Raw genomic sequence first — 24,785 nt, 5'->3', positions numbered from 1 at the left:
ATTTTTTCAGTTAACTGACTTCCTGCCCCCTTCAGATGCTTTCACGCCCCCAGCTTGAGAACCACTGTCATACATGCACTGCTTCTCTCTGATCAATCAACACAAAGTGCAATCCTAATTAAGATTTTAGGTTGCTCTATAAGCCCGGTACCCCAAATTTACCAAGATATCAATTCATTTGGCTTGAGTGGGTTGCGAGATAGTGCAGTGGTATTATAATCCACAGCTACAATACCCAATGTGTTGTGGGTTCGAGTCCGACTCTAGAATTGCTACCTAAGTGTTAGAGGTTTATCTAGGCTCCTCCTCGCCATTTCATCGGCATAACTATTAAGCGGTGTCTCACAAAAGCCTGGACGTGTGTCGTGCTACAAGTTGGCGGTTACGGAATAAAATATGAGAAATATCGGCCTGGTGTAAACGACCATTGCAGTCGACAAACACCATGATTACCACCAGATTACCACAAACAACATTGGGGTTAAGTACATAATAAATGCTGACAATGCAAGTCTTCTCGCTACGACGAACGTACCCGTAAGCTCCACTCTGGCACGCTGCGAAGTGGGCACACACGAATATATTCACATACAGTCACTATAATTTGACGCAGTAAGCAAGTAGTGGGGAATCTCGGCAGATTGATCGGCCGCGGGCCACATTATCATGTAAGACGGGAAGCTGCCCGCGGGCCGGACAAAATGCCGTCGCGGGCCGGATCCGGCCCGCGGGCCGTATGTTGCCCGGCCCTGTACTAGAGTCTGGTAAAGAAACTATGACCTTGCAAATCGATTTTGAGAGTAGGCTTGCACGATTTAAAACGACAGTCAGTAACCACTGCCTTGAATACCACTTCGCTATATCTTGTGCAGCGGGGGTGACTAATTTCGTCTACGAGTCGTGTGCGCCTCTTTATTGATTGCACAAATGCAAGTGCACTTCCCCATCGCGTGGAAAGGCTTAGTCAGATTATAAAACAATGCATTCTATCACGTATTAACAATATGCGTATATTGTTGTCGTATTGTTTCTTGCCTTAAATTATACCTATTCACCCAAAAAGTTACTCATAACCGGTAATACACGAAGTGTTTGCAAGCAGGTATTATTTTTCAGGTTGCATATTTAGAAATTTAACGATTTCATTTGACGTCAGTCGCGTTGACGGTCCGGTGCAACAACATGAAGGTCATCATGACACGAACGCGCACACCAACGTGCACACGAATTTACACACGAATGTGCACAATGGGCACTGAAGCAATGACCAAGGCTCTCAAGAAGTTGGGTTATAATGTATACGACCTTGTCGAAAATGAAATTTTACTACGTGATTACTACAACGACATCGGGTCGTCCGCAGGATGGACTAACTAGGACTTTCAAGATATGTACGAGAATGTGGATGCTGTCGTGGATTTTCCAGCGACTTTATTTTTGGATGAGATACTGAAGGATTTTCCTGGCGCAAAGGTATTTAATATCGATGATCTGGCGTTGTGGTCGGGAATCCATATGCTCGATTGCTTGTGAATCGATTTTGCATATCCGAGGTCACTGTGTTGGGTACTAGTCAATAAGCGAGAAACGCAGAAATCGATATGATTTCACCGACTGGTTTATCCAGAAACACCGTCAGACACCGTTGGTATGCTTCAGCGTACGGGTGTGCAACGAGCGGTTGCGAGCCTATGAGACAGATTCATTTCGAAGCCAACCCTAACAGTGTCGGGACATAAGGTGTGTAGTTTCGGTCCGCATTCCGTTGGGAAAGTGCATGCCTAAAAGATAAGGGGCAACAAAACCATGGCCAATAATTACCGTCGCTGGTTGGTAGATACTTTCGATGTTGATAGGCCTATGCCCCGTCATCGAAATGGCCGGCAGTCCACTCACACTAGTACAAATGCGACGCGCAAAGGAATTTATTCACCCCAGTTAAAAATCGCGTGCATCAGACATGTTTCGCAGAGCAGTGTTGCGAACAGTTGCTGTTGCTGTGCCGTCATTTCTCTTGTATAAATATTAACTGTAAGCCAGCGATAAATAACAGCAGGATGATCTTTCTTTTAAATAACATCATGCTCTGTAAAAATTGTGAAGATTTTTATCATTTCAATGCCAATTCCGCAGCTGCATTTATTGATATGTGTTTCAAAATACGCCCCTTCGATTTGATGTAAACGAGTGCCGAAAATCTATTTACACAGAGAGCTGGTGACGAATATAACAATAACGCGTTACTCTTCCGACGGTACCTTTGGATAGGATCACAAAACATGTGGCAACACAATCGAGCCATATATATATGCAGCAGCTCATCCCGAAGTAATTCTTGGATAGAGGTTACGTGAAGGCTATGTGGTTATGTATAGGCTATATCACACGAGAAAATGGGTTTCATGACAAGGTTTCAATCCATTTATTGGGACAGATTAGGAAAAAACTTCAGGAATTTCTATTTCAGACTACTTACTATTCATTATTTTGGGGAGACTGACAACTTCAAATTCAAAATGTGTAGCGAATATTTCAGAATCACCCCGATTGACCTTACTACTCAATCGTTTCATTTTTTCCACAAACGCCAATAAACATATCTAAACAGAGAGATGGTTGTATTAGTAAGCTATTTGCAATTGACAATTAAAATGCGCTAACACAGGATATTTCATTTCAGACGGCCATTATACGTTGATATGAGTCCGGGGTCTTTAGCAATTACGAAGTGAAACCACTTAGTGATTTTCCTAATTTAGAAAATTACAAATTAGCTTATCAATCATTTTGCAAATTTTTAGGTTTAGCGGACCCACTGAAAATTCTCCGCGGCCCCCGGTTGAGAAACACTGTTTTAATGAGACATTCGATGGCCAAAGCCTGTAGCCTTCTTGGGCACATCTAAAGAAAATATAAAAATATATTTTCCTACAACAATTTTCGGTTAATTTCTTGCAGCAAAAAAGTGCGCACGGTTCTCAAAAGGGTTGGAAAGCACTGTTCTGTTTGATTTTCCAAGATAAAATTACTTTTGTGGTGGTCTTTGCATATTGTTGGCCTACAACCGCTAGCAGCAATAAGTAATGAAATATGTCAGTAGCTTTTCTCTTTGAAAAATGTAGGTACCGGGGACAGATGGTGTCAATGTGAATGTATCAAATGTGTGTTGCCTAGCAGTCGTGTGCTTTTCTACAGTCAACAGGTCCAGATTCTGTCTTATAGCACCGTCGCAGCGATCCCTGTAGCGACTTGGAATGTCATTACCTGCACTCATTTTAATTCATTCTAAAATCCCTCACTCCGTAACCATCCAGATCATCATTACCCAGAGTAGCGACGAGGAATGGCTAAGAATTCTCTCAAAAGACGTAGAGATGAACAGAGGCTCGGTCCTATTCAAATTGATGCCGTTGCTGTCGCAAACGTATCGGAAATCAATGGACGCCCTTGCGCTATTGGGTAATATAATCCATCAACCTGGGTCGTGTGGATAGACAATATCTAACAAGAATGTGTTTGTTTTGAAACGCAGGATCTCTTGTTTACAGAAGCAAATCAAAGTCGATAATCGGCGAGAATACGGACTTCAACAAGCAGATGGCCGCTAAACCATACGAGCAATACGAGGCTTATGTCTTGCCCGTATGTCTTACTATTTTACTATTTTACACAGATTACCTTATCTATTTTAGAGTGCATCGAAGGACCAGCTGTTGGTGTACAACTTCTGGGAGGGGTGGGGTCCTTTGTGTGAATTCCTGGGTGTGCCGGTGCCGAAGGGATCGCTTCCCGGCAAAAACAAAGGTGGCAACATCGTGGACAGCATGACTAAGGACTATCCCATTCTTCGTAAAATTGACATAGAGATGTTATGGTCTTCAGTTGTTCTGTCGTCTTGCGCGGTGCTGACAGGGGTCGTATTGTATAGACATTGCGTATCTTGAATTTCCAGCCAAGCGAGAACCTGTTGGGACATTCTTATGGCGAAAATTGGTTTGTAATGTTTGTCATAGTATTAATTTTTCCCTCTTTGTGATTTTGTCGCACTAGCGATATTTGTATGAATATACAATTCGATGTAACACATACAGTATATATGTATGTATGTGTGTGTGTGTGTGTCTGCGTTAAATGTGCATGATATCAATATTAACATGACAAGAATCCCATTTTAAATTGACAATGGTTGGAGAGTTGCCATCAAGACAGTGAATTAACGACGAGTCAAATCGAACCCCAGAAAATTCCCAGTAGTCATTCTGTTTGTTCGAAAGGAAGGAAAATTCATCGAAATATGCGGCAAATCGTTACGGGCGACTGACTCCTCAACAGCAGTAAAAACATACATTTCAGGCATTTTCTACGCGTTAGCGTTTTTTTTCCAGAATTGGTCGGAATGGGTTGTGTCAGTTATATATATTTATATACGCTGGAGTGAAAGGTTTCCCGTATTCTATTGGCGGGCATTGTACTGTGTGTCTCTGAGTCAATTTGAAATTGATGTGATCAGCATTAACTAGCAACGCCAGATGATGGCTTGCAGGTTTGTAGTTAACAATCAGGACGCCATCGGGTTAATTCAATTGGTTTACTGTGGACGTATTCAACATATTTTGGAATGCGTTACTTAGCGTCATAATCTTTGAATTTAGCACAATCATCGGGAACTTTCCTGATGTCATCGACGTGATTCTGCGCATACGTTTCTTGCCTGCTGAGTATTTTTCATGATACATTGAACATTGAAGTCGCTGGTAATTTGTGCACGCATAGCGAATGAACTTTAATGTTGTAGCAGTAGACCAGGGACTGGCAACCTTTTGTGTGCGGCGTGCCATCATGCCAAAAATGTCAATTCTTTACCAGCTTGCGTGCCACAATTGCAATTTATTAATATTTAACGTTTCAAGCAAGGAACACAACCGGCAGCTGGCAACGGCATCCGTCACGCCAGTGATTCTTGATTGGTCGCGATGGGAATAAATATAGGTCGCTACCGCAGCCGACCTATCGCTTACAAGTACGTAATATTGACATAATTTATTTTCAGGCGCGCAATGGTGCAATGATCGATCTTTTGTGGTTGATTTGGTCGTTCCCAAGATCACTGTGTTCGGTACCATATCCAATAAGTGACATATACCAATCAGTGTTGTTATGTTGATATGGTCTGATGATGATGAAAAATGTGCCCACGCAATGTATCATTCAAGTCGGTTTGGTGTCACATTGAGGTCGGGCTGACACTCGATTTGTTTGCAAAGGTCGAGCTAAAGCGGCAAAGATTGTCGTTGCTTCAGATAAAATGAAAAAGCCTGCACACCAGACGAAACTGAAAGAATGTCTCCTTCCGAAACACGAACACGATTCCAAATTCGCATTTCGAAACGGGGCTCATTATTTTCCTCGGCAGATCTGATTTGATACGTGCGGATCAAGCTGCGGGTGCTGGATTATTCAGCGCTGGTCACTTCGGCGCCGAATGTGGGCACATCAATGTCGAATGTTTTGGCCAGCATGCGGCGATTAATTTGTTTCAAGTTTTTATCGCCGCCAATCATTTTGGCAACACATACACCGCATGTGAGTCGCATGTTCTTCGAAACTTTATGTCTAGGTCTAGCGTGAAAATGCCCATCGCCAGAATGCCGGTACATAAGTTGCGCTCCTGTTAGCTGCACAGTGAATAACACTCCTAGACCAAAGCATCAAAACGGTTTCATATACGATATTCGGCTGACGTTGTTTAATAACTGCTAATACGGTTGACTCATTTCTGTACATTATGCATAGTTTTTAAAAACAATTTTCATAAACATGAATATTCATTTATTGGGGGTATTACCACATTATAATCAAGACATCCGGTTCCAAGAAATTGCGCGGAAAAAATTCAAGATTAGTAAGATTTGCCCTAAAAGATTCTATTTTTATATTGATTTACGAAATAATTTTGGATCGAGTACGAACTTTGTACATTTTGAAAACTTCTGTTTCCCCTTTTGCAAAAACATGTTGTCAATATGTCGTTTGCGTAAAATCATTTATCGTGCCATGAAAAATCATCTCGCTTGCCACAAATGGCACGCGTGCCGGGGTTTGCCGACCCTGCGGTAGACGGTCATTTTTCGTCGAGTGATTGCGCTCATCAGAGTTGTAGTCGATTATGCATACCGTTCGTGAACACGAACAGTAATGTACTGGCAATGTTGGGGAGCAAAGTACCCGCGGTTGAATGCTTTAAGTAGGGTTACCATACGTGCTCATTTAGAAGGATAGGTCCTCCTTTTTTTTCAAGAAATCAAAAATGTCCTCCCTGGACACCTAAAGGTCTTCCTTTTCGGTAATTCACCCGCATTTATAGCTTTGACAGCTATAGGCGATTGTACATGTACAATGTACATTGTACAACTAATAAAGGGCATAAATGACGCGAAAAACCGTATTTCGACGGTAGTCACGACGGCAAGGATGAGCAATGTTTGATGTTATTGCGGGTATTTCGGGAGTCGATCTGCAAATACCACCTTTTTATCTTTGGTCAACACAACGGAATTATGGTAGAGCGGGGTTTTCGGGAGTCGATTCGAAAAATTGACCTTTTGTCGTTTGTTTGTTTGTTTAGTCAACACGACGGTATTTCCAGAAAAAATTCAGATTACCCGTTTTCTCGTCCGATTTGTAAGTTTTACTATTTGTAAAAAGTGCCTTCTTTTACGGATCTCAAACTATGGTAACCCTATTTCAAGTAAACCTGGTGTCAGGAGAAGAAACGAGTTCGTCACAACAAGAGCACTGATGGAAGTAAATACTCGACTATACGCATCCAAATCGCACGGCTCCCCACTTTTGACCGACTTCATTCTCTCTCTTTTAGCAAAGACTTTTCACGGCTATACTTAGACTGGATATCAGAGCGCAACCTTTCATAAAACTGACATTAATCGAAATATGTTTCGGTACTGATCATAAAATAGATGCATCGAATTTTGCGTGGTGGCGGAGTATGACAATAATCTCGCCGCGACTGACGATGCCGCAGCCCGGCAGTGAGAGTGCTCTCAATAGGCGGCGTGGCTATAGCAAAGAGCAATACGTTTCGTCCAATAGCACAGTGGTTCTCAACCGCCGGTCCGCAACAACTTTTCTGCCGGTCCGCCATGTACTTCAAAATTCTATACCTTAGTTTCAATCTTCAAAATGTTGAACGCTTGCCAATTGATAAGTAAATAAAACATCAACATTTAACTTCACTGCATGCGAGCGACAAGTACGAACTGACTCGCTAATCCGCGCAGTTTGCACGATCATTCGTTATTTTCGATTCATTCATTTCGTGGATAAACCCGTATCGCTGTTGCCAGGTGTTTTCGTGCGGCGTATAGCATTCACGTCTGATGTTAGTGGGAAATAGCGAGGTAGCACCACCACGACAAGGTGCTTGCTCCAGTTTTGATATCAAGTCACTACCTTCGAGTCAAGAGTCAATTCAAGTCATTGAACATTCTGGCACGAGTCAAGTCAAGTCAAGTCGAGCCGAGTCAAGTCACGAGTCAAGGCACAAAGTCATGTCAAATTTTCGAAGTTCGAGGCATGACTCGAAAGCCATTGCATTTTTCAAGAGGATTGAAGTACAGATTGATTTACTATGAATTATGAATCGAATAACGAATATCGAGATAAGTATACTTTCAACGGAGAATACGAAATCTCAGAATTTGAACCAAATTGATATGATCCAACAAACCTGTTTATCCATACGATAAATTGAAGCCTGTACCAATTGTTGACGAGTAATATAAATCTATAAACTAATATATCAGTCCGATTTAAATTGTGCAAGAGGTTCGTTAAGGTTCCTGATGAGCAGAAAGACACTGCTGCAGATAGAATACTACTATTTCGTCAACGTAAGCTCTAATCACTACCTTTGCGATCAATTTATTCGTGACTTGCCGACGAAGGCTGAGTAAAACCAGGTTGCGTAATTGTTGAAAGACTGATTGTTCGCAATTCATATCACCTTGTCCAGAGTATGTACCGTGCGTACGTGTACAGCGAGTTACTCGACACCGATTATTTGATGACTTGAAAATTTTGCTCGAGTCACGAGTAAATCCACATTTTTGTGACGCCTAGTCAAGTCATTTTTACAACATGACTCGGGTATCTGAAAAAGTTGACTCGAGTAAAGTATGGACTCGAGTCATCTCAACTCTACATTTGTCCGACTCCGGAACGCTTCTTTTCTAGATATGGTCGAGGAGAAGAATATTTTTAGACTCGGCGTAGTCGGTAAATCCACGGCCTTCATCGCAAAAGACTGTAATCGAATTTTACCTCGACTCAGCAGACTATACGTACCGTAAAATCACATGAATAGCCTACTATCACGAACGAAACCCCAAAATTCCACTCTCTAGTACCATACGTGCAAAAACTCGGCTTCATACTGTACATTTTGAATTGATTTCAATTTTAGAAGGTCCACCGGTCCGGCAAATATTTTTTGAAATTTTACCGGTCCGCGAGGTGGAATAGGTTGAGAACCACTGCAATAGCACACTGTAAAAAATAACCTCGATTTACCGCGAAATGCTTGGAAGCACGGTAGCCAGACATCTCGCTTTAATGTAACACTACCGTCAGTCAATGTGTATTTAACTTACACCCGTCCGGTAATTCAACATTAAACGCCAGACTTTCATGTCACATCCAATATACATGTTTCCTATACATTTGCGACCGAGACTGTAATTTTAACGCCTAACTAAATGCTGTCCGTGTAAATCAGGATTACATGCCAAATTGTAAATTAACGTACATCCACACCTATCGCAGAGCAACTCGCCTCTCGTTGAGTTCACACTGGCCAGAAATGTGTTGATTTGAGCAAATTCTTTTTTAGGTAGGCCTACACGATTTGCGACATGTAATACGACCTTTCTGTCGTGGCGCACCAGACCGATAAAGTGATAAGCGCCACAATGTCCCATTTTCACAATTATTAATAATAATAATAATCGCAAAGCAACGCGATTCTAAAATATCGCAAAAGTTTTTTCACACTCCCAATACGACGTTGGAACAAACTATGTATATTCATTCATGATTCACGATGAAATGGTTATGGATGGACAAGTATTGCTGCTGGATGTCTATTTCTTCTTTGGGCGGCATGCAGTGGCACGAGTGGTCTCAAGAAAAGATGAATTAATTCCACCACCGGATTAACTTCCAATAGTTTCTCGTCCTCATTTCTTCTGTGTAACTAGTATCTTGCAGTTTCACTGAGAACTCTTGCGTAAGTCGCTATATTAGGCAAAGTTCCTAACCTAGGCATGAAATTAAAAAGACTAAGACAATAGGCTAACAAAAATATAACAAATTTTGAGGTACTGGTATTGGTACATTGCGTGAAGATGATATAACAGAGATTCATCACCTACTTTATCTAATGTATTGAAGACAAAGGTTCCAATTTTAAGGTGGCCTGTGCGCCAAACATATCCAGCACTTGATGGAAATTTATCTAAGCCATATGGCCCGATAAATGACATTAACAAGTCAACAGTTTCAACTCATCCACGGCGGAGCATGTGATGTCACAGGTCAGTATATAAGTCGACTATAGTATTCCAAAATAGAACAGAGAATGCAAGAAATGAAATATTTCAATAATGAAATCAAAGTCCTTCAGGTGATGTGCACAGTCGTAGATATCGAAGGTAACTAATACTATGTCTTAGAAACTGTACCTTTTACAATGCATATGTCATTCATAATTCCTGGGAATCTGCAACGATCGTGTGCACTTCCTTGAATCACAACACGCTTGGCAATTCGCACCAATCTTTGCTCAAAGCTCAATAATGGCCACATTGCACGCAGACGATTTCGAGATAAGTGATATTCATCCGCTGACATATGCCACCAAATAATAGTTACTGACCAGTGGTGGCCCTAGGTTTGGGGGGGGGGGCTGGGGGAAACTTTCAGGTGTACCCGATATTCCTATACACGCATCTCCGTGACACTTAGTGGAGTGTTTATACTGCATGTAGCTATTTACTTTCAAAGCAATCATATAGTTCACTTACAACAGGCAACTGTGTCATTCAAGTTCAAGATTTGATTTTTATGTATGAAAGTAATCACAAATAAAGTGGCAATGGAGACTCCAAAAGAAAAAGTTAATACTTTGCAATGACTCGAGTCGTGATATTTTGGTGACTCGACTTGGCTAAGGTCAGAATATAAAAGGATTGGCTTTGACTCTGTTACGACCCTGAATGAGGACCAAGAACTAATCGATCACTAAGGTGAAAAAACAATGAAGTTAATAGAACACCTACATAGAACTGAAACTTCCAATGAATGAAGAAACTACTAAGACCGGCCAATTGAATTGATGCATTTAGTACTTCAAAAAGTAGAAATCAAAATGATGATAAGCAAATATGACACCAAAAGTAAAAAAGAGCAGCTAAATGGAAACTAAAACTATCATACGGGTACAAAATGATATTGGCCTGCTGTAAACTTACTAAGCAGTCGAGACATCATGATTCATGGATACTCAAAACAACAACAACAACAACAACAACAAACAATAATGGCTGCCCTTATTTGACAAGATAACTCAACCAAGAGGGGTTTATAGTCACATCAAGAGTTATTACCGGATCACTTAACAAGGATTAACTCATGGACCACATTTCTACGGCAACACCGAAAGAAAAATGACTTATTCCTAACAGCTAACACAACAAATGTGAGGAAGACCTCCTAATATAGCCGATGTCAAGAGATGCACCATAGTTTTTCAGACAGCTTTATTTCTGCGTCCTCATGGCAGCCAATTCAGACAAGAAGAGCCCATGCATTGTCATGGGTCCACCAAGTGTCCATTTAACGGAGTCGGTTCTAGACACTTGGCGGCCCTAGAAATAACAGTACAATCACAATAGTAACTAACAATCATCACATACACCCATAATGGGTGGGCTGTCACAAATGTACCTACAGAGAAGAACAAATACCGGTATATTACAAATCATCACTTGTCCCAGCAGTTACCTAACCAAGACATAGCTTCATGTTCACGGTAACTTCGAAATCAGTCGCACAAATCGGATTATCTAACAGATGTTTGCCGATGGCAGAATTAGATAATCCGATTTGTGCGAATAATTATCGAGATGACCGATTTCGAATCGTTGGGCGGGGCCGTTCACAATTCCCTTTCTGTGCCTTGGAGTCGATTTTTATCAAAATACACCAGCCAAAACCAAACGGAGTTCGTGTACCACCTAAAATAGTACATTGAACGCTCTCTCATTCGAAATTTCATGCTGGTGACGTCATATTTTGTGATACGATTGTTGATATACAATGTTCTTTCCAATTTTCTACTAGTTTCTACCCCTGACGAGAGTCAGCCGAAAATATTCGGGTTCATTTCAATATCAATATACTATTCAACACATATATATATATATACATACATACACACACACACACACACCTATCCACACATCCACCCATACTCTACCGGTGAATATTGTCACATGCGAGAAAATATAACTATTTCATAGTAATATAAAGCGAATTTGAAAAAAGTCGCACTTCGCGCGACTAGAAAACGAATCCCAGTAACTCTTCATACGATGACTACTCGCGATTTCGGTACACATAGTAAGCCGATGTGAATGAATAGATTAGTCCAGAGTTCACCGAAAATGGGCATCGACAGATTACCCGGTTTATTTGACGTCTAGTTATAGTTCATTACGAATATATGCCCTGCTAGAATGCATTCGTAGGTTACATAAGTAATGCGGCCGTTAGTAGAAGAAAATGGTTGGCTACACCTGTAAAGTCTACTGAAACACCGGTATAGAAGTCATGATAACAAATTCACCCCCTATCTGAGAGGAACCGAACTCTGTGAATTCTCCGCAATGTATAGTTCATATGATTGTACAGTTCGTATACGCATATGACAGTATCATGGTAGCGTTAATATATAAATGTGTGTTAGTTTACACCAGAGGACTCAAACACGCGGCCCGCCAGAGCATTTTGTGCGGCCCGCGACGACATTTTAGATTTTTATTAATTTGACAATATATAAGTGTCACATATATATTTTCAGGTTATAAAGTGAATATTCCCTCTTAAATTGCCACGAAAGCCTGAAACTATTCATCAAACATCAGTATCATATCAATTGCAAACGCTGCCGCAGGTGAAGATTCACTATTTCGCCACATTTACAATTCATGATGACAAAACCTGACCCTTAGACGATTCGTGACTGAAATTTGTGAGTTGGACTTTGACGAGACCTTTTTTAGAATTACTCAGACTCGGACTAACTCGATGGCAAAATGAATATGACTCGAGTGGACTCGGAATACCGTGAATTTGTTAGAACCATGGACGCAACAAACTAGTCGCGTACAAGGGGGATAGTAATAGATCTGAAGGTCGCAGCTTGGTATTTCGCTAACTAAGCACAAACGTATGATGCCATCAAAAAAGCTATCGGGTTATAATTTTGCAGCTACTTTGAATATTTTGAATTTAACAGATTGATAATAGAGACTGATCTGATATCGAAACATTTTTGGGTTGAGCATTGTAATTTCAATCCAGGATTCGGGTATACTTCTGATAAGTAGGCTATAAATCTCATGGCCAAATATTTTCAAATATAGGAGCAGAAACAAATATAAATATAATATCAATATATTAATGAAAGTGTCCTAGTGATTGAAATGTCGGAACGCCGAACGGCTCAACGTTGTTACATCGTTGGAGCGTACCGCTACGGTACTCGGTAGTCGGTACCGGTAAGTGGCCTATAACATGGTTTAGCGACCAAAGATGTAACTGACAGATTGCCAATGGTTGCCATAACTACTTGCTTAGTTAGCGAAATACCAAGCTGCGACCTTCTGATCTATTACTATTCCCCTGATACATGATTAGTTTGTTGCGTCCATGGTTCTAACAAATTCACGGCATTCCGAGTCACTCCGAGTCCACTCGAGTCATCTTCATTTTGCCATCGAGTTAGCCCGAGTCTGAGTAATTCTAAGAAAGATCGCGTCTAAGTCAAACTTACAAATTTCAGTCACGAATCGTCTAAGGGTCAGGTTTCGTCATCATGAATTGGAAATGTGGCGAAATAGTGAATATTCCACTGCGTGGTAGCGTTTGCAATTGATGTGATAGTGAAGTTTAATGAATTGTTTCAGGCTTTCGGGGCAATTTAAGAGGGGATTTTGACTTTATAACATGAAAAGATATATGTGACACTAAAATATTTTCAAATTATTAAAAATCTGAAATGTCGTCGCGGGCCGCACAAAATGTTCTGGCGGGCCGCGTGTTTGAGACCTCTGGCCTAGATGAAGTTTACTCACATGCTTTAAAATTATTATGACGAAGGTCTCGTTAAATGTCATTGATGTAGCGGTTGTGTGATACAAGCACTCAATTTCAGGCCGCATACTCGCCGTTACGATAGTACAGTTTCGTCACAGCTAATATGGCTCAGCTAAGCATATGAAAATATTCGATCTACCATATTTTCATTTGTCTTCCTAATCGACCAAGGCGGTAATGTTGTAGCCGATTCAATTTCCAATATCGCTCATCGTCTTATATGTTTGTTTGTGCAATTCATGGTATTTGTCAACCACAATGGTCATTTACACCAGGCCGATTGTCTTTATTTTGATTCCGTATCTGCCTACTTGTAATACGGTACACTTCTAGGCTTTTTAAGGTAGGAATTATGGATCGACCTCAGTACCTCTCGAACCCACAACCCATTGGTGTTATGAGGTACGACGCGCTATATTCGAAAGTGGGTGATGGGGTAAAAATGCTAACAACCACAGTTCCATAGCAATGCTATCCTTTCTATCATATGGCGTGGTCGAATCCTTATGCTGCTGAAAATACATGTAACCTGGGATGTAGCACCACGAACCCAGCCCTCTGCACCCTCCGTATATATAAGATGCCAGGTTTCGACAGAGCGTATTTTTGAAAGATTTTCAAAGCTACAGATGTAGTTATTTGAGTACTTGTACCACCTCTGTTAAAGCGAAATAGAATCGTTTTCTCTTTCACAACATGTGTAGACCAGACATTTGACTGCAGTCGTGCGCTGTAAAACGGCCATTGCTTCATTCAAGACCACATACTTTTCATGAGAGGAAATTGTGTCAAGTCTTGCGGCATTTGCTAAGCATAACGATCAATCTGACGAATTCTCGTTCATAACAGAAACTTTTACCTCGGACGACATATCTGAATGTCCAGTATTTGTGTATATTGCTTATTGTATGTGAAACACGATGGAGAAATTGTCGAAAACATACATACCTAATTAGTGATACGTAGCACCACGAATATATTGTAATTTGCTCTACGAAGAATGTCTCGTGTACGTCACAATTCGCAATGATGTCTTTAGGTAGATATCTTTCATTTACCGTAAATAATCTACTCAACTAGAATCTACAACTCGTCGAAACTAGCAGTTCTTTGACCGTCTACTGACTTGGTTTGTAGTGTGTACAAATCTGATGCAGTGAAAACATGAATATTGAATACTGAATCCACACCTGGAATTATGTACTATCCTTCTACTACATCGTGGTCAATGTGCTCGGTCAATCCAAATGTGTATCGCATAGGAAAATTCACGAAATCATTGCACGATATTTTATAATATGAAAACATTTCAACAACAAATTTCTTCGTACCTTATCATTCCAATTCCCAATAGGAAGTATACATCTCGACATAAATGTTGGAAGCGTCAATCATTAACTTCAATAAACATATGCGTCAGTGGACATCGAACGTAGTATTAGCACTCGCAGAATGAGCTTACGACATAGAACTATGAATGGCAGCTTAGGCAGCTTTAAGCTAAGTAGTGCGACGGGGTGTTGGTTCTGAATTGTGCGAGGATGTCGGTTATTTCAGTATTGAAAATGATTAGATTCAAGTATAGAACACGAGGTGCAAGATTAAACCATAGAAAAAGATGATGGCAAGACTGGGCGAACTGGATATACGTTAAAAGGATATGTCATACATTGATATCGACTAATTTAATCGACTATGTATATACTGTATATGACAGCATTTGTGATGTAGTGTAGACCAGTGATTCCCAACCACGGCTCTCAGAGCCGCATGCGTCACCAAGGCACCCTTCTTGCGACTCTGATTGACCTCTAAATATGCCACAAAATAGAATAGACGACAGTTGTTGTTTGTTTCTATGAATAATTATAGTCAGTTTTTGTATATGAGTTATAAAATGAGGGATATTAGTTATTTTTAAAGCCGTCCAAGGCCGCTTCTGAAAATCGTGAAAGAGAATCCTTGCGGACTAGTGTCAAATGCATGGAGGGATCGTTGAATATTAGTAAGACAAGGATACATCTTGAGTTCTGCTGGTCCTACAACTTTATATATCGTCTCTGTGAAGAGTAAATTTCGGCACAATTTTACTAATATCAAAATAACGGCGCATAGTCAAGTATAAATTGCAATGAGTCCAATTGTAGCGATCCCGTTACGGCGTATACCGGTAGCAATAACGGGAATCGGGGGTGTGTTACTGGGCTCGGGACCTCGTCTCTTTGCCACTGCCGCCTGCTCAAATGGCACTTACGATCACGGCACAACCGACAACACCACAAGTCTATGCGGTTATAAGATTATATTAATACGACACAAGAAACTCATGATAAACTCACAATAACGATGCTCACGGACACATAATACGGAACCCAAACGATCTATAACTCCTATACGATACACACTGCACAGCAAACTGTAACAAAACTCCACTCAAGCTTCACGCACACATACCCATCAGCCTAAACCTAGCCAGCAGCAGTCTTGCCATCTACAAGCGAGTACGAACTACCAACGGGGCAACATCACTCCCTAGGTGCTCGCGCAGCACCGTCAGTGACTAGGCCGTGCCCCAGCTAACCACACAGAGATTCCGACCGGTACGTCCAACTCAAGCCCGCCAATACAAGACCTACTACCTACTACTTCATGCCCTAACTGCCTAGTCCTACCACTACTTCACGCTGCTGCCCCAAACTACTATTACTTCAAGCTACCAAACACAGAGACATACTCACTCGCATCCATCTTCAGCCACGCTCTCAGCCAACTCTCTCGACTCAACCAACTCAGCACGCGGTCTCCAGCCATACCACGCGCAACAATATTCTAAGCGGCAAATAAAGAACATTCTGGAAACCTCGGGTTTCCACACAATATTACTCGACGTATACTCCCCGCAAACTCGTGCATTAAGTGCTGGAATGCATAAAGAGCCATCACAAAACGACATAATAGTATGGTGTAGAAATGATATGCATTTTCAGTTTTTCTCCATGCCAATCTGCGTCTATCAATGCTAAAATAACCGATATAGAATCTAAAGAAATATATGTGCATGCTTTGGAATTGGCTGCATGGTGTAATCTAGAGGTAGGCTAGCTACCTTTAAATTTTCGTTATAAGTAGCCTACTCGAAGGTTTACATACTGCTCAATACGTATATTCTGAAGTTTGAAATGCGGCTCCGACATTCAAAAAAGGTTGGGAACCACTGAATTGTAGGCTATGTGACGAGGTCTATAATTACTCCACATACATTCGAATCAAATTTGAGTTTCACCGGCCTTTATTGACGTAGGTTGGCTGTAAGTTCAATATCACAGATTTAACCCCTAACTGAATCCCATGATAGACCTTTTATGGAATCCTACACGAAGAAATATTCTGACTTCATAAATATACTATTTACATACTCATCAAGACTTATGGAATAAAGGTTTGACCTGATTAAAATATCCACTAAAATTATATTCAACATTTAAAATTGGAAAACTACTCAATGATATATCCCTTAAATCTTCGTGCTATATCGTTTTAAATGAGTAGGTGCAGTTAGGAGCAGGCAGTGACTTGGAATGCGTTGAAGAATCGAGCGCTGTTACCATTTCTTCTTCGGGCATTAAGGCATAAATCGCATGACATGTGCTTTTAATACCATAACAACGAATAGGATCTCATGCTCAATATGAAATTCCAAATTTTAATGTCAGCATTTAGGTTATGATCACGAGTGTACTTTTGGTTTCGAGTGATTATATATCGATTTTGTTGAATTCGACTCTAATTTATAATGAGTCGTGCATTCCACGGATTTTATCATGAAGCGAAGAACCTTTAATACATGGAATTTTGAATTACAAACATTACTGTAACAATGTTAATCATTTATTCACCAATCGGATGGGCCTCATAAATATATATAGGCCTATAGACGTATAGTATATATTCAGTATCATCACTCGCCTAATTAGCTATACTCTACTTCTGCGCATGCTTCAATTTCCAATTGAATAAATGCTCGGTGTTGTTATGATCGATAGATATGTAACCCTCTGCAATTCTATTTCTAGAGAAGATTTGAGGTGATGCAATCTCCCTTCGTATGTAACGAACATGGAGGTATCGTTGGCGATAATCATTCTCTCCATCCTTTTTGCGGTCGTGACCTACAAAGTGTCGAAGAAGCAAATTAAATTGCGGGTGGCATATGGAGGCATACCAGGACCTTTGGAGCGTCCACTACCAATATTGGGTCATGCAATGTTGTTTCGCGGCGACCAAGTTCAATCGTACAGTCACATAATGCGAGTAGTAGGTGGCATACGGGATCGAGGTCATGAACTTGGCCTAATTTGGATGGAAAACGAACCGATTTTGGTTGCTACTGGCCCGGATGCTGTCGAAGTTTTACTCCGTAGCTCGCAACATACCAGGAAGTCATTCTTTTATGACTTTCTCCACCCATGACTGGGAAAAGGATTATTAACTTCGGATGGGGAAAAGTGGAAATCCAGAAGAAGGCTTCTGACACCGACATTTCATTTCAAGTGGGTTAATTGACAAGTTGGTTTGAAGAATTCTTGGGTAGATTAGTGAAATTTCAATATTAACCTAGCATTAGTAATTAGTATGATCGGTCGTGACCTGCCTGGGGTTCTTATGGGTCCGCCGGTGAGGTGCCGCGAAACTCGTGTTGGTGATGGCACCCATTTGACCCCCCTTCCGCTGGTGAGGTGCCATGTGTTCTTATGGGATCTCTGGTGATGGTACCCTTTCAGGTATAGGCTGCGTCGGTGATGTGCCGTGAAAACTCGTGGTGGTGAGTCGTACTTTCAGGTATAGGGTGCGTCGGTGATGTGCCTGTCATGTATTCTTACGCGATCTCTGGTGATGTGCCATTGTTTCTTATGGGATCTCTGGTGACGGCAGGTATAGGCTGTGGCGATGATGTGCCCGCGGATTCTTGTGTGATAGTGTACTACCGTTATAGGTATAGGGATCTCCTGTGAAGTGGTGTTGAATATCAAGTATAGTAAACAGTAACGCCATTACTTAGTACGTATATTCAAAAATATTATATATGACCGATTCGAGTTAATCCTAACGTTTACGGTGATTGCGACTTCAATATATCGTTATTCTTATGGTCGCGGCGGTGATTCGTACTTTCGGTTATAGACTGCAGGCGGCATGTCGTACTTTCAGCAAAAAAGGTGTGAAATCGTTTGCTAAATCTAGGAATCACTTGCAAGGAAATATTTTGGTAATTAGTTTGCCACAAAGCCGGCGTAGACGGCGATTCGAATACCAACAATAGCCGCGTTCACATACTATCACTTCAAAAAGGTGTGAAATATTTGTAAAATCCTACGAGCGCTCACATGATAACACATCAGACATAGCCGTCTCTCGTGGTTCGGTATTAGGCTACAGAGGTAGGAATCACGCACAAGTAATATTTTTGTAATTAGTTTGTCTCAGAACCGACGTAGACGGTGATTCCAATACCAACAATAGCCGCGTTCACAAACTAACACTTCAAAAAGGCGTGAAATAGGTTGCAAATCCCGCGACCGCTGACAAGATAACACCTCAGACATAGCGATCACTCGCGATTTTCTGTTACATACACACCGATCGCTCACAATGTAATATTTTCGTAATCAGTATGTCACAGAGATGGATTTCGCTGGTAAGATTAAGTAACGAATAACAGAACCGTCGCAGACGGTGATTCGAATACCGACAAATTATCACTTATTTCTGATCCAACCCTAATCCTCTGCGAAGTTAACGCTTATTCGAAAAGGTGTGAAATAATTGTAAAACCCTACGGTCGCTGACAGGATAATGCATCAGACATAGCGAGCCAGTTAATTTTGGGCGTCGGAATCCATTCGCGAGATGTACTATAGATAAATTGAGATAAACTGAAATGAAATATTTTGACTTTGGCATAGTGTGAATTGAAATAGGATTGACAAACATGACTACCAACTTTGATCCAGTCACATTTCGATATCATACGCACATTGATTTTAAACAATCTTTGAAACTTACAACTCTATTCGCGATCCAGTTTTCCATCTGTCAATTAGAGTTTCAGTAAATACTATCGCGATAATTTAATGTGTTACTCTACACAATAAAGTCAATCAATGAAATATCGCCCGTTGTTGTAAACATTTCCAACTTGACAACCGCTTGCACATAACGCGATCGAGTTGCCGTGCGATGAGTTGAATTGGAATCGGAATATTTCAACCTACTTTGTCATATCGCGATTTAAAGTAGGCTTGTCAGACATGCTTGCAAACTTTCCCTCGGTTATATTTCAGATTAATTTATTCACACGATCACCATCTAGCTGTCTTCACATTTACACAATCGCCTACTATTTCCGCTCGCAACTTCAGCACGACATTTCAACTTGTCAAAATAGCTGATTATTCACATATTGATTTGGAACAAAAGAAATCTTGAACAAGTTATCTAGTTATTTTTGTTGCAATCAAGTTAACGGAAATAGTATTACGTCTCGACATCTTACCATCTTAACATACTCAAAGAGTCAACTTCAAAATATCAAGTAAATCCGTTTGTAACTTACCCGACCAACTCAAACTGTATCAGTATGAAAAACTACCCAGTATACACGAGTCCATACGATCACTAAAACCTAAAATCCATACCAAGTTTGATTGTATTCATATTCCGATGACTCGTCTCTTTTTTTTTAAATTTTTATTCAACTGTAAAAAGTTGTTTCTATTCTGTAGATAAAGTAGTTACTACGCGGGCTATTCTGCAAGACAAAGTAATTACTACTTGATATATTCCGCAAGACAAAAGTAATTACTACTCGGTGCAGGCGACTTGAGATTAATATAATATGTTTTACTATACGAGATTTGAAAGTCTGATCAATGTAGTTGAGAATTCATTTCTTACAATCGAACGCGGGCGTTATATCGAAAGTTATCATTCTGTAAACATACTTCGCATTGATTTGACATATGTAATAGTTGATCATGACTTGATTAATAAATTATTCGTGTTAACTAGACCCGGTGTTGTGGTGAAGGTTATTGTGACAGCAACAAACTTTTCATTACCGCTGTTATAAACATATTGAGTTGTAAACTATGTGTGTCTAAAATGTTCTTGATTGGAAAATTATTCAACCTTGGTACAAACCACGCAGTGTATTGTAGATATCAGGAAATATTTTACAAATGTAATTGTCTCCAGTAACCAAGACTAAAGAGGAAACAACAATTTCCTTTGTTGAACAATAACCGGCACAATACTTTATTGTCGGAATCTGCGGTGAGAATTGAAACACTTTCGCGCATTACCCGGTGTCAAGATATCACACTAGGTGAATTGACATAATGCCGCTTGATTAATGCTTAATCCGTTCGCACCATTTCACACACACTTTGATCATCACAAAAAACAAATTGGAATATGTTTGCTAGGCACCTCCTATTCAACTATACTTGAGTAATACAGAAACCTCTTAAGATTAATAAAATCGAAATATGCGCTACACTGAAATCTACAAAAATGTGGTTGTATTGTTGTTCATAGTCGTAATCATAAATTATCATTTGAATCTTCTAAAGTAATTGTAATGATAAAACGAAACCACTGGTCATCATTACCATAACAAAAGCTTATTGCAGGAAGTTTGCTAAATGCATCCTAGTTCGTTAAACTGGAATTATTTCTAGAACGCACACCATCAAAGAAAACACGTAACTACTAACACGAATTCTAATTGCAATTGAATTCCTAGTAATTTTCTATGCGTACGCAACTATAGTGTCGGTTTTCTGGGCCCAAGACCTAAAAGAACATCTTTGAGTTGTCAAAATGACACACATATTTGAAAATATCACTTGCCGGATTAAGGCTAAAGCATCGACAGCACCGACGTGGATTATTATTATTTATTTCGTAATCATTTCAACAAAATTACACACACTGTATAATACACTGGAGGTTTTTTGCGTGACACGAGAGCATATCGGATCACTACGAACTTAAGGAGTATTTTAGTCACTCGTCGCATTATGGACATTGACCAACATCGCTTCATCGGTGTGCATCGTTTTTTCTAGATACGAATTATGTTAGCGTAGGGGGAAAATAATTTAGTGTAACAGAAAACAATTTCCAATCTCTTGACTTATGAAAACAATACGCGAGTCTTCATTCAATATTTTGTTTGTGTCAACTAATAGTTACGTTGTATGATACGACTGATGACCCCCGCGACTTTTTCAGATCACAATATGAAAGATATTTATATCACACGAAATACTCCACTCGATATTCTCACACTACGAAACTAAAGAATGGTTGGTTAGACTCTACAAACTGTTTTGGTATCACAAGAACTTTTTTTACACGAATGGTCACGCATCTAAATATTCAAATAATCCAACATACAACTATAATACTTACAGAAATATCATAGTTCTTGTAACAAAGTTGTATGTGTACAATGTTTATCGTAAGTCCTACACATTCATGATATCCGGCCGAGTTTGACTTCTAGGAAACATTATACCGACATCTTTCAAAATCAAAACCATGGTCACTGCTTGAGGTACCTACCAATGTCATCACAGTAATCTAGTTACTTCCACAAAATATTGTGTATTCGACTTACGTTCCACAAATCTAACGCGCAAAACAATATACTTTGCTAACGAAAAGTGCTGAGTCATCATATGATTGTCCTCACAACAATACAACTAAAAGATACTATCATACAAAATGGTTGTTATAGTTTGCACACCAACGGTACATCGTATAAGTAACAAGTCTCGAGAATCGAGTTATTGAAAACGTGAAAGTGTTTCTCTTGCTCCAAGTTGTTATGTTGACGAAAGCGTATATTGTGATATCATGATCAATTTGCATTCGTTGGTCACAAACTGTCACTACTCTAAATAATTATTTTTCACTCAAACACAAAAGCATATTTGTCACCATTCGTTTTCATCAAGCACGAGTTCTTCAAGAAACTTACTTACCACGATATGAATTGTTATTTTTATGTTGAGTAAATAGGTAATAATTAATTTTAGTAACACTATATCAATGTCATCGAGTTGATATTTTGGTGATTAGTTTGTCACAGAGCCGGCATAGACGGTGATTCCAATACCAACAATAGCCGCGTTCACAAACTGACACTTCAAATAGGTGTGAAATATATTACAAACCTCGCGATCGCTCACGAGATAACACCTAAGACATAGCCATCTCTCGCAACTTGTTGTTACATATATTCCAATCGCCACAATGTAATATTTTGATAATCAGTATCTCACAGAACTGGATTTCACTGGTAAAATTTAATAAGTAACGAATAACAGAACCATAGCAGACGGTAATTCGAATACCGACAAATTCTCACTTATTTCTGATCCAACCCTAATCCTTTGTGAAGTTGACGCTTATTCAAAAAGGTGTGAAATAATTGTAAAACCCTACGTCGCTGACAGGATAATGCATCAGACATAGCGATCTAGTTATAGCACGGGTCGGAATCCATTCGCGAGATGTTCTATAGGTAAATTGAGGTAATTCGAAACGAAATATTTTGACTTGGTGTAGTGTGAATTGAAATAGGATTGACAAACATGACTACAATCTTTCCAAGTACCATTTCGATATTATACGCACATTGATTTGAAACAAGTAATGAAACATTACAACTCTATTCACGATCCGGCTTTCTGTTTGTCAAAGAGACATTTTAACATCTTACCATACTCAAAAGAATTATTCATAACATTAACCGGTGTTAAAAATATATTTTTCACTTCCTTGATTATATCATTACAACTCGCAAACTTGAATTAATTCATCCTGGTTGTATTCATATGACCGATAATTTTTATTCAACTGTAAATTTAGTATTTACTAATCGGTACATATACGACTTGACATAAACCTATTACATTTTGAGTATACGAGATTTGAATGTCTGAACAATAACTGAGAATTAAATTATCACAAGTGAATCCGTATATTACAGCGTAAAAGATATTGGAATGTCAGCAACTCTTTACGGTCATAGTTACAACCACATTAACTAATTTACCCGGCCAACACGTCATGATCATTCCTGAAATCAACACAAACGCGGCCACTGACTTGAGTTAACCACAAAACGGCATCAAGTTTTTAATCCACTTGTAGCTGACAGATTATTCGAATGCATCGATGGAGAATATTATTGAACTCGTCGATATTGTTACTTCAACAAATTATCGCTTACACCGACTGCGAAAGTTAATATCGAATGGTAAGACTTGATCGCATATTTGCTGAACACAGACATGACAAAGAACATTACCGAGATTTTATAAACTAGTCATATTACTTTTCACATCTATCAATATCAGAATACAAGTCATCAAACTTTTTGTTAAATGTAACATAACACTTTTGGAATCGGATTCGTTATAGTCATACAAATTGTATTAAACCCAACACCAAAACGAAAGGACTTTTAAGTTCATTGAAATCAAATCATTCGTCTTCAACTTGCGCTTTATTAGATTGCACGCAACAATTCGTTACGAATGAGCTGTAACCAAAGTTAAGAAATCTTTGTGTCCACAGATATGGAAGATGAATATAGCTAATACAATCACGAATCGACGTTTCAGAGTATTTCACGGATGTAATAAACTTGTTAGTGTCGCCTATCTAAAAGTAGTCATGCGTTCGATATCCATACCGACTGTTGCGATGTTTAGGATTCGCTTACAATGACCAAGAGTGAGGATTTAACATCAATGTCGTTACTGGCGGTATTCACAACAGAGAATCGAAACATTACACAGTGTGAAAATATATCTTTGATATCAAAGCACTATCCCAAGTACACGATTAATACTCAACTCCGTTCACATTTTCTATAGAACGTGCTAAATGTAAAATATCACGAGGTTGCACTCTAAGACTTTGATCATTACAAAAGTAAATTGGAATACGTTTGCTAGATGCATTCAATTCAGCATGATATGTCTGGTGCACAACAATCGTAATATCAAGGAAGTACTTGCTACACTGTAATTCACTAAACGTGTTTTGTATTGTTGTTCATTTGTAGTATTGATTGAAATTGTTTTTGAACCCTCAAATAATAATTCCCGACATGAAACCAAGCCGCTGAAAGTCGTTACCATCACAACGAAACAATTTGTACGATGTTTGCCAAATGTATCCTATAGTTAGGTGTACTAGAATTATTTGTGTAACTGTAACACATACACCGACAATGCAATCGAAAATTTTTC

General features: G+C 39.6%; 1 long non-coding RNA gene and 1 pseudogene across 2 annotated transcripts in view; both read left to right on the top strand.

The window, feature by feature from the left end:
- The first annotated feature begins 820 nt into the window (after positions 1–820).
- On the top strand, positions 821–4,402 carry LOC145446211 (uncharacterized). The gene is made up of 2 exons (XR_013917231.1): positions 821–3,642; positions 3,693–4,402. It is a non-coding gene; the product is annotated as an uncharacterized LOC145446211 (long non-coding RNA).
- A 12,646-nt stretch (positions 4,403–17,048) lies between these two features.
- LOC145446595 (cytochrome P450 4V2-like) overlaps positions 17,049–24,785 on the top strand; it is a 31,196-nt pseudogene continuing 23,459 nt past the window's right edge. The window contains exon 1 of the transcript XR_013917320.1: positions 17,049–18,005. The product of XR_013917320.1 is annotated as a cytochrome P450 4V2-like (transcript). The remainder of the gene's footprint in view (positions 18,006–24,785) is intronic.

Source organism: Botryllus schlosseri, chromosome 9, assembly GCF_051294905.1.
Source record: "Botryllus schlosseri isolate E-star chromosome 9, Bs_hap1, whole genome shotgun sequence".
Classification (NCBI taxonomy): Eukaryota; Metazoa; Chordata; class Ascidiacea; order Stolidobranchia; family Styelidae; genus Botryllus; species Botryllus schlosseri.
Note: the sequence above shows the minus strand (reverse complement) of the source record. Positions and strands in the feature narration are given on the sequence as shown.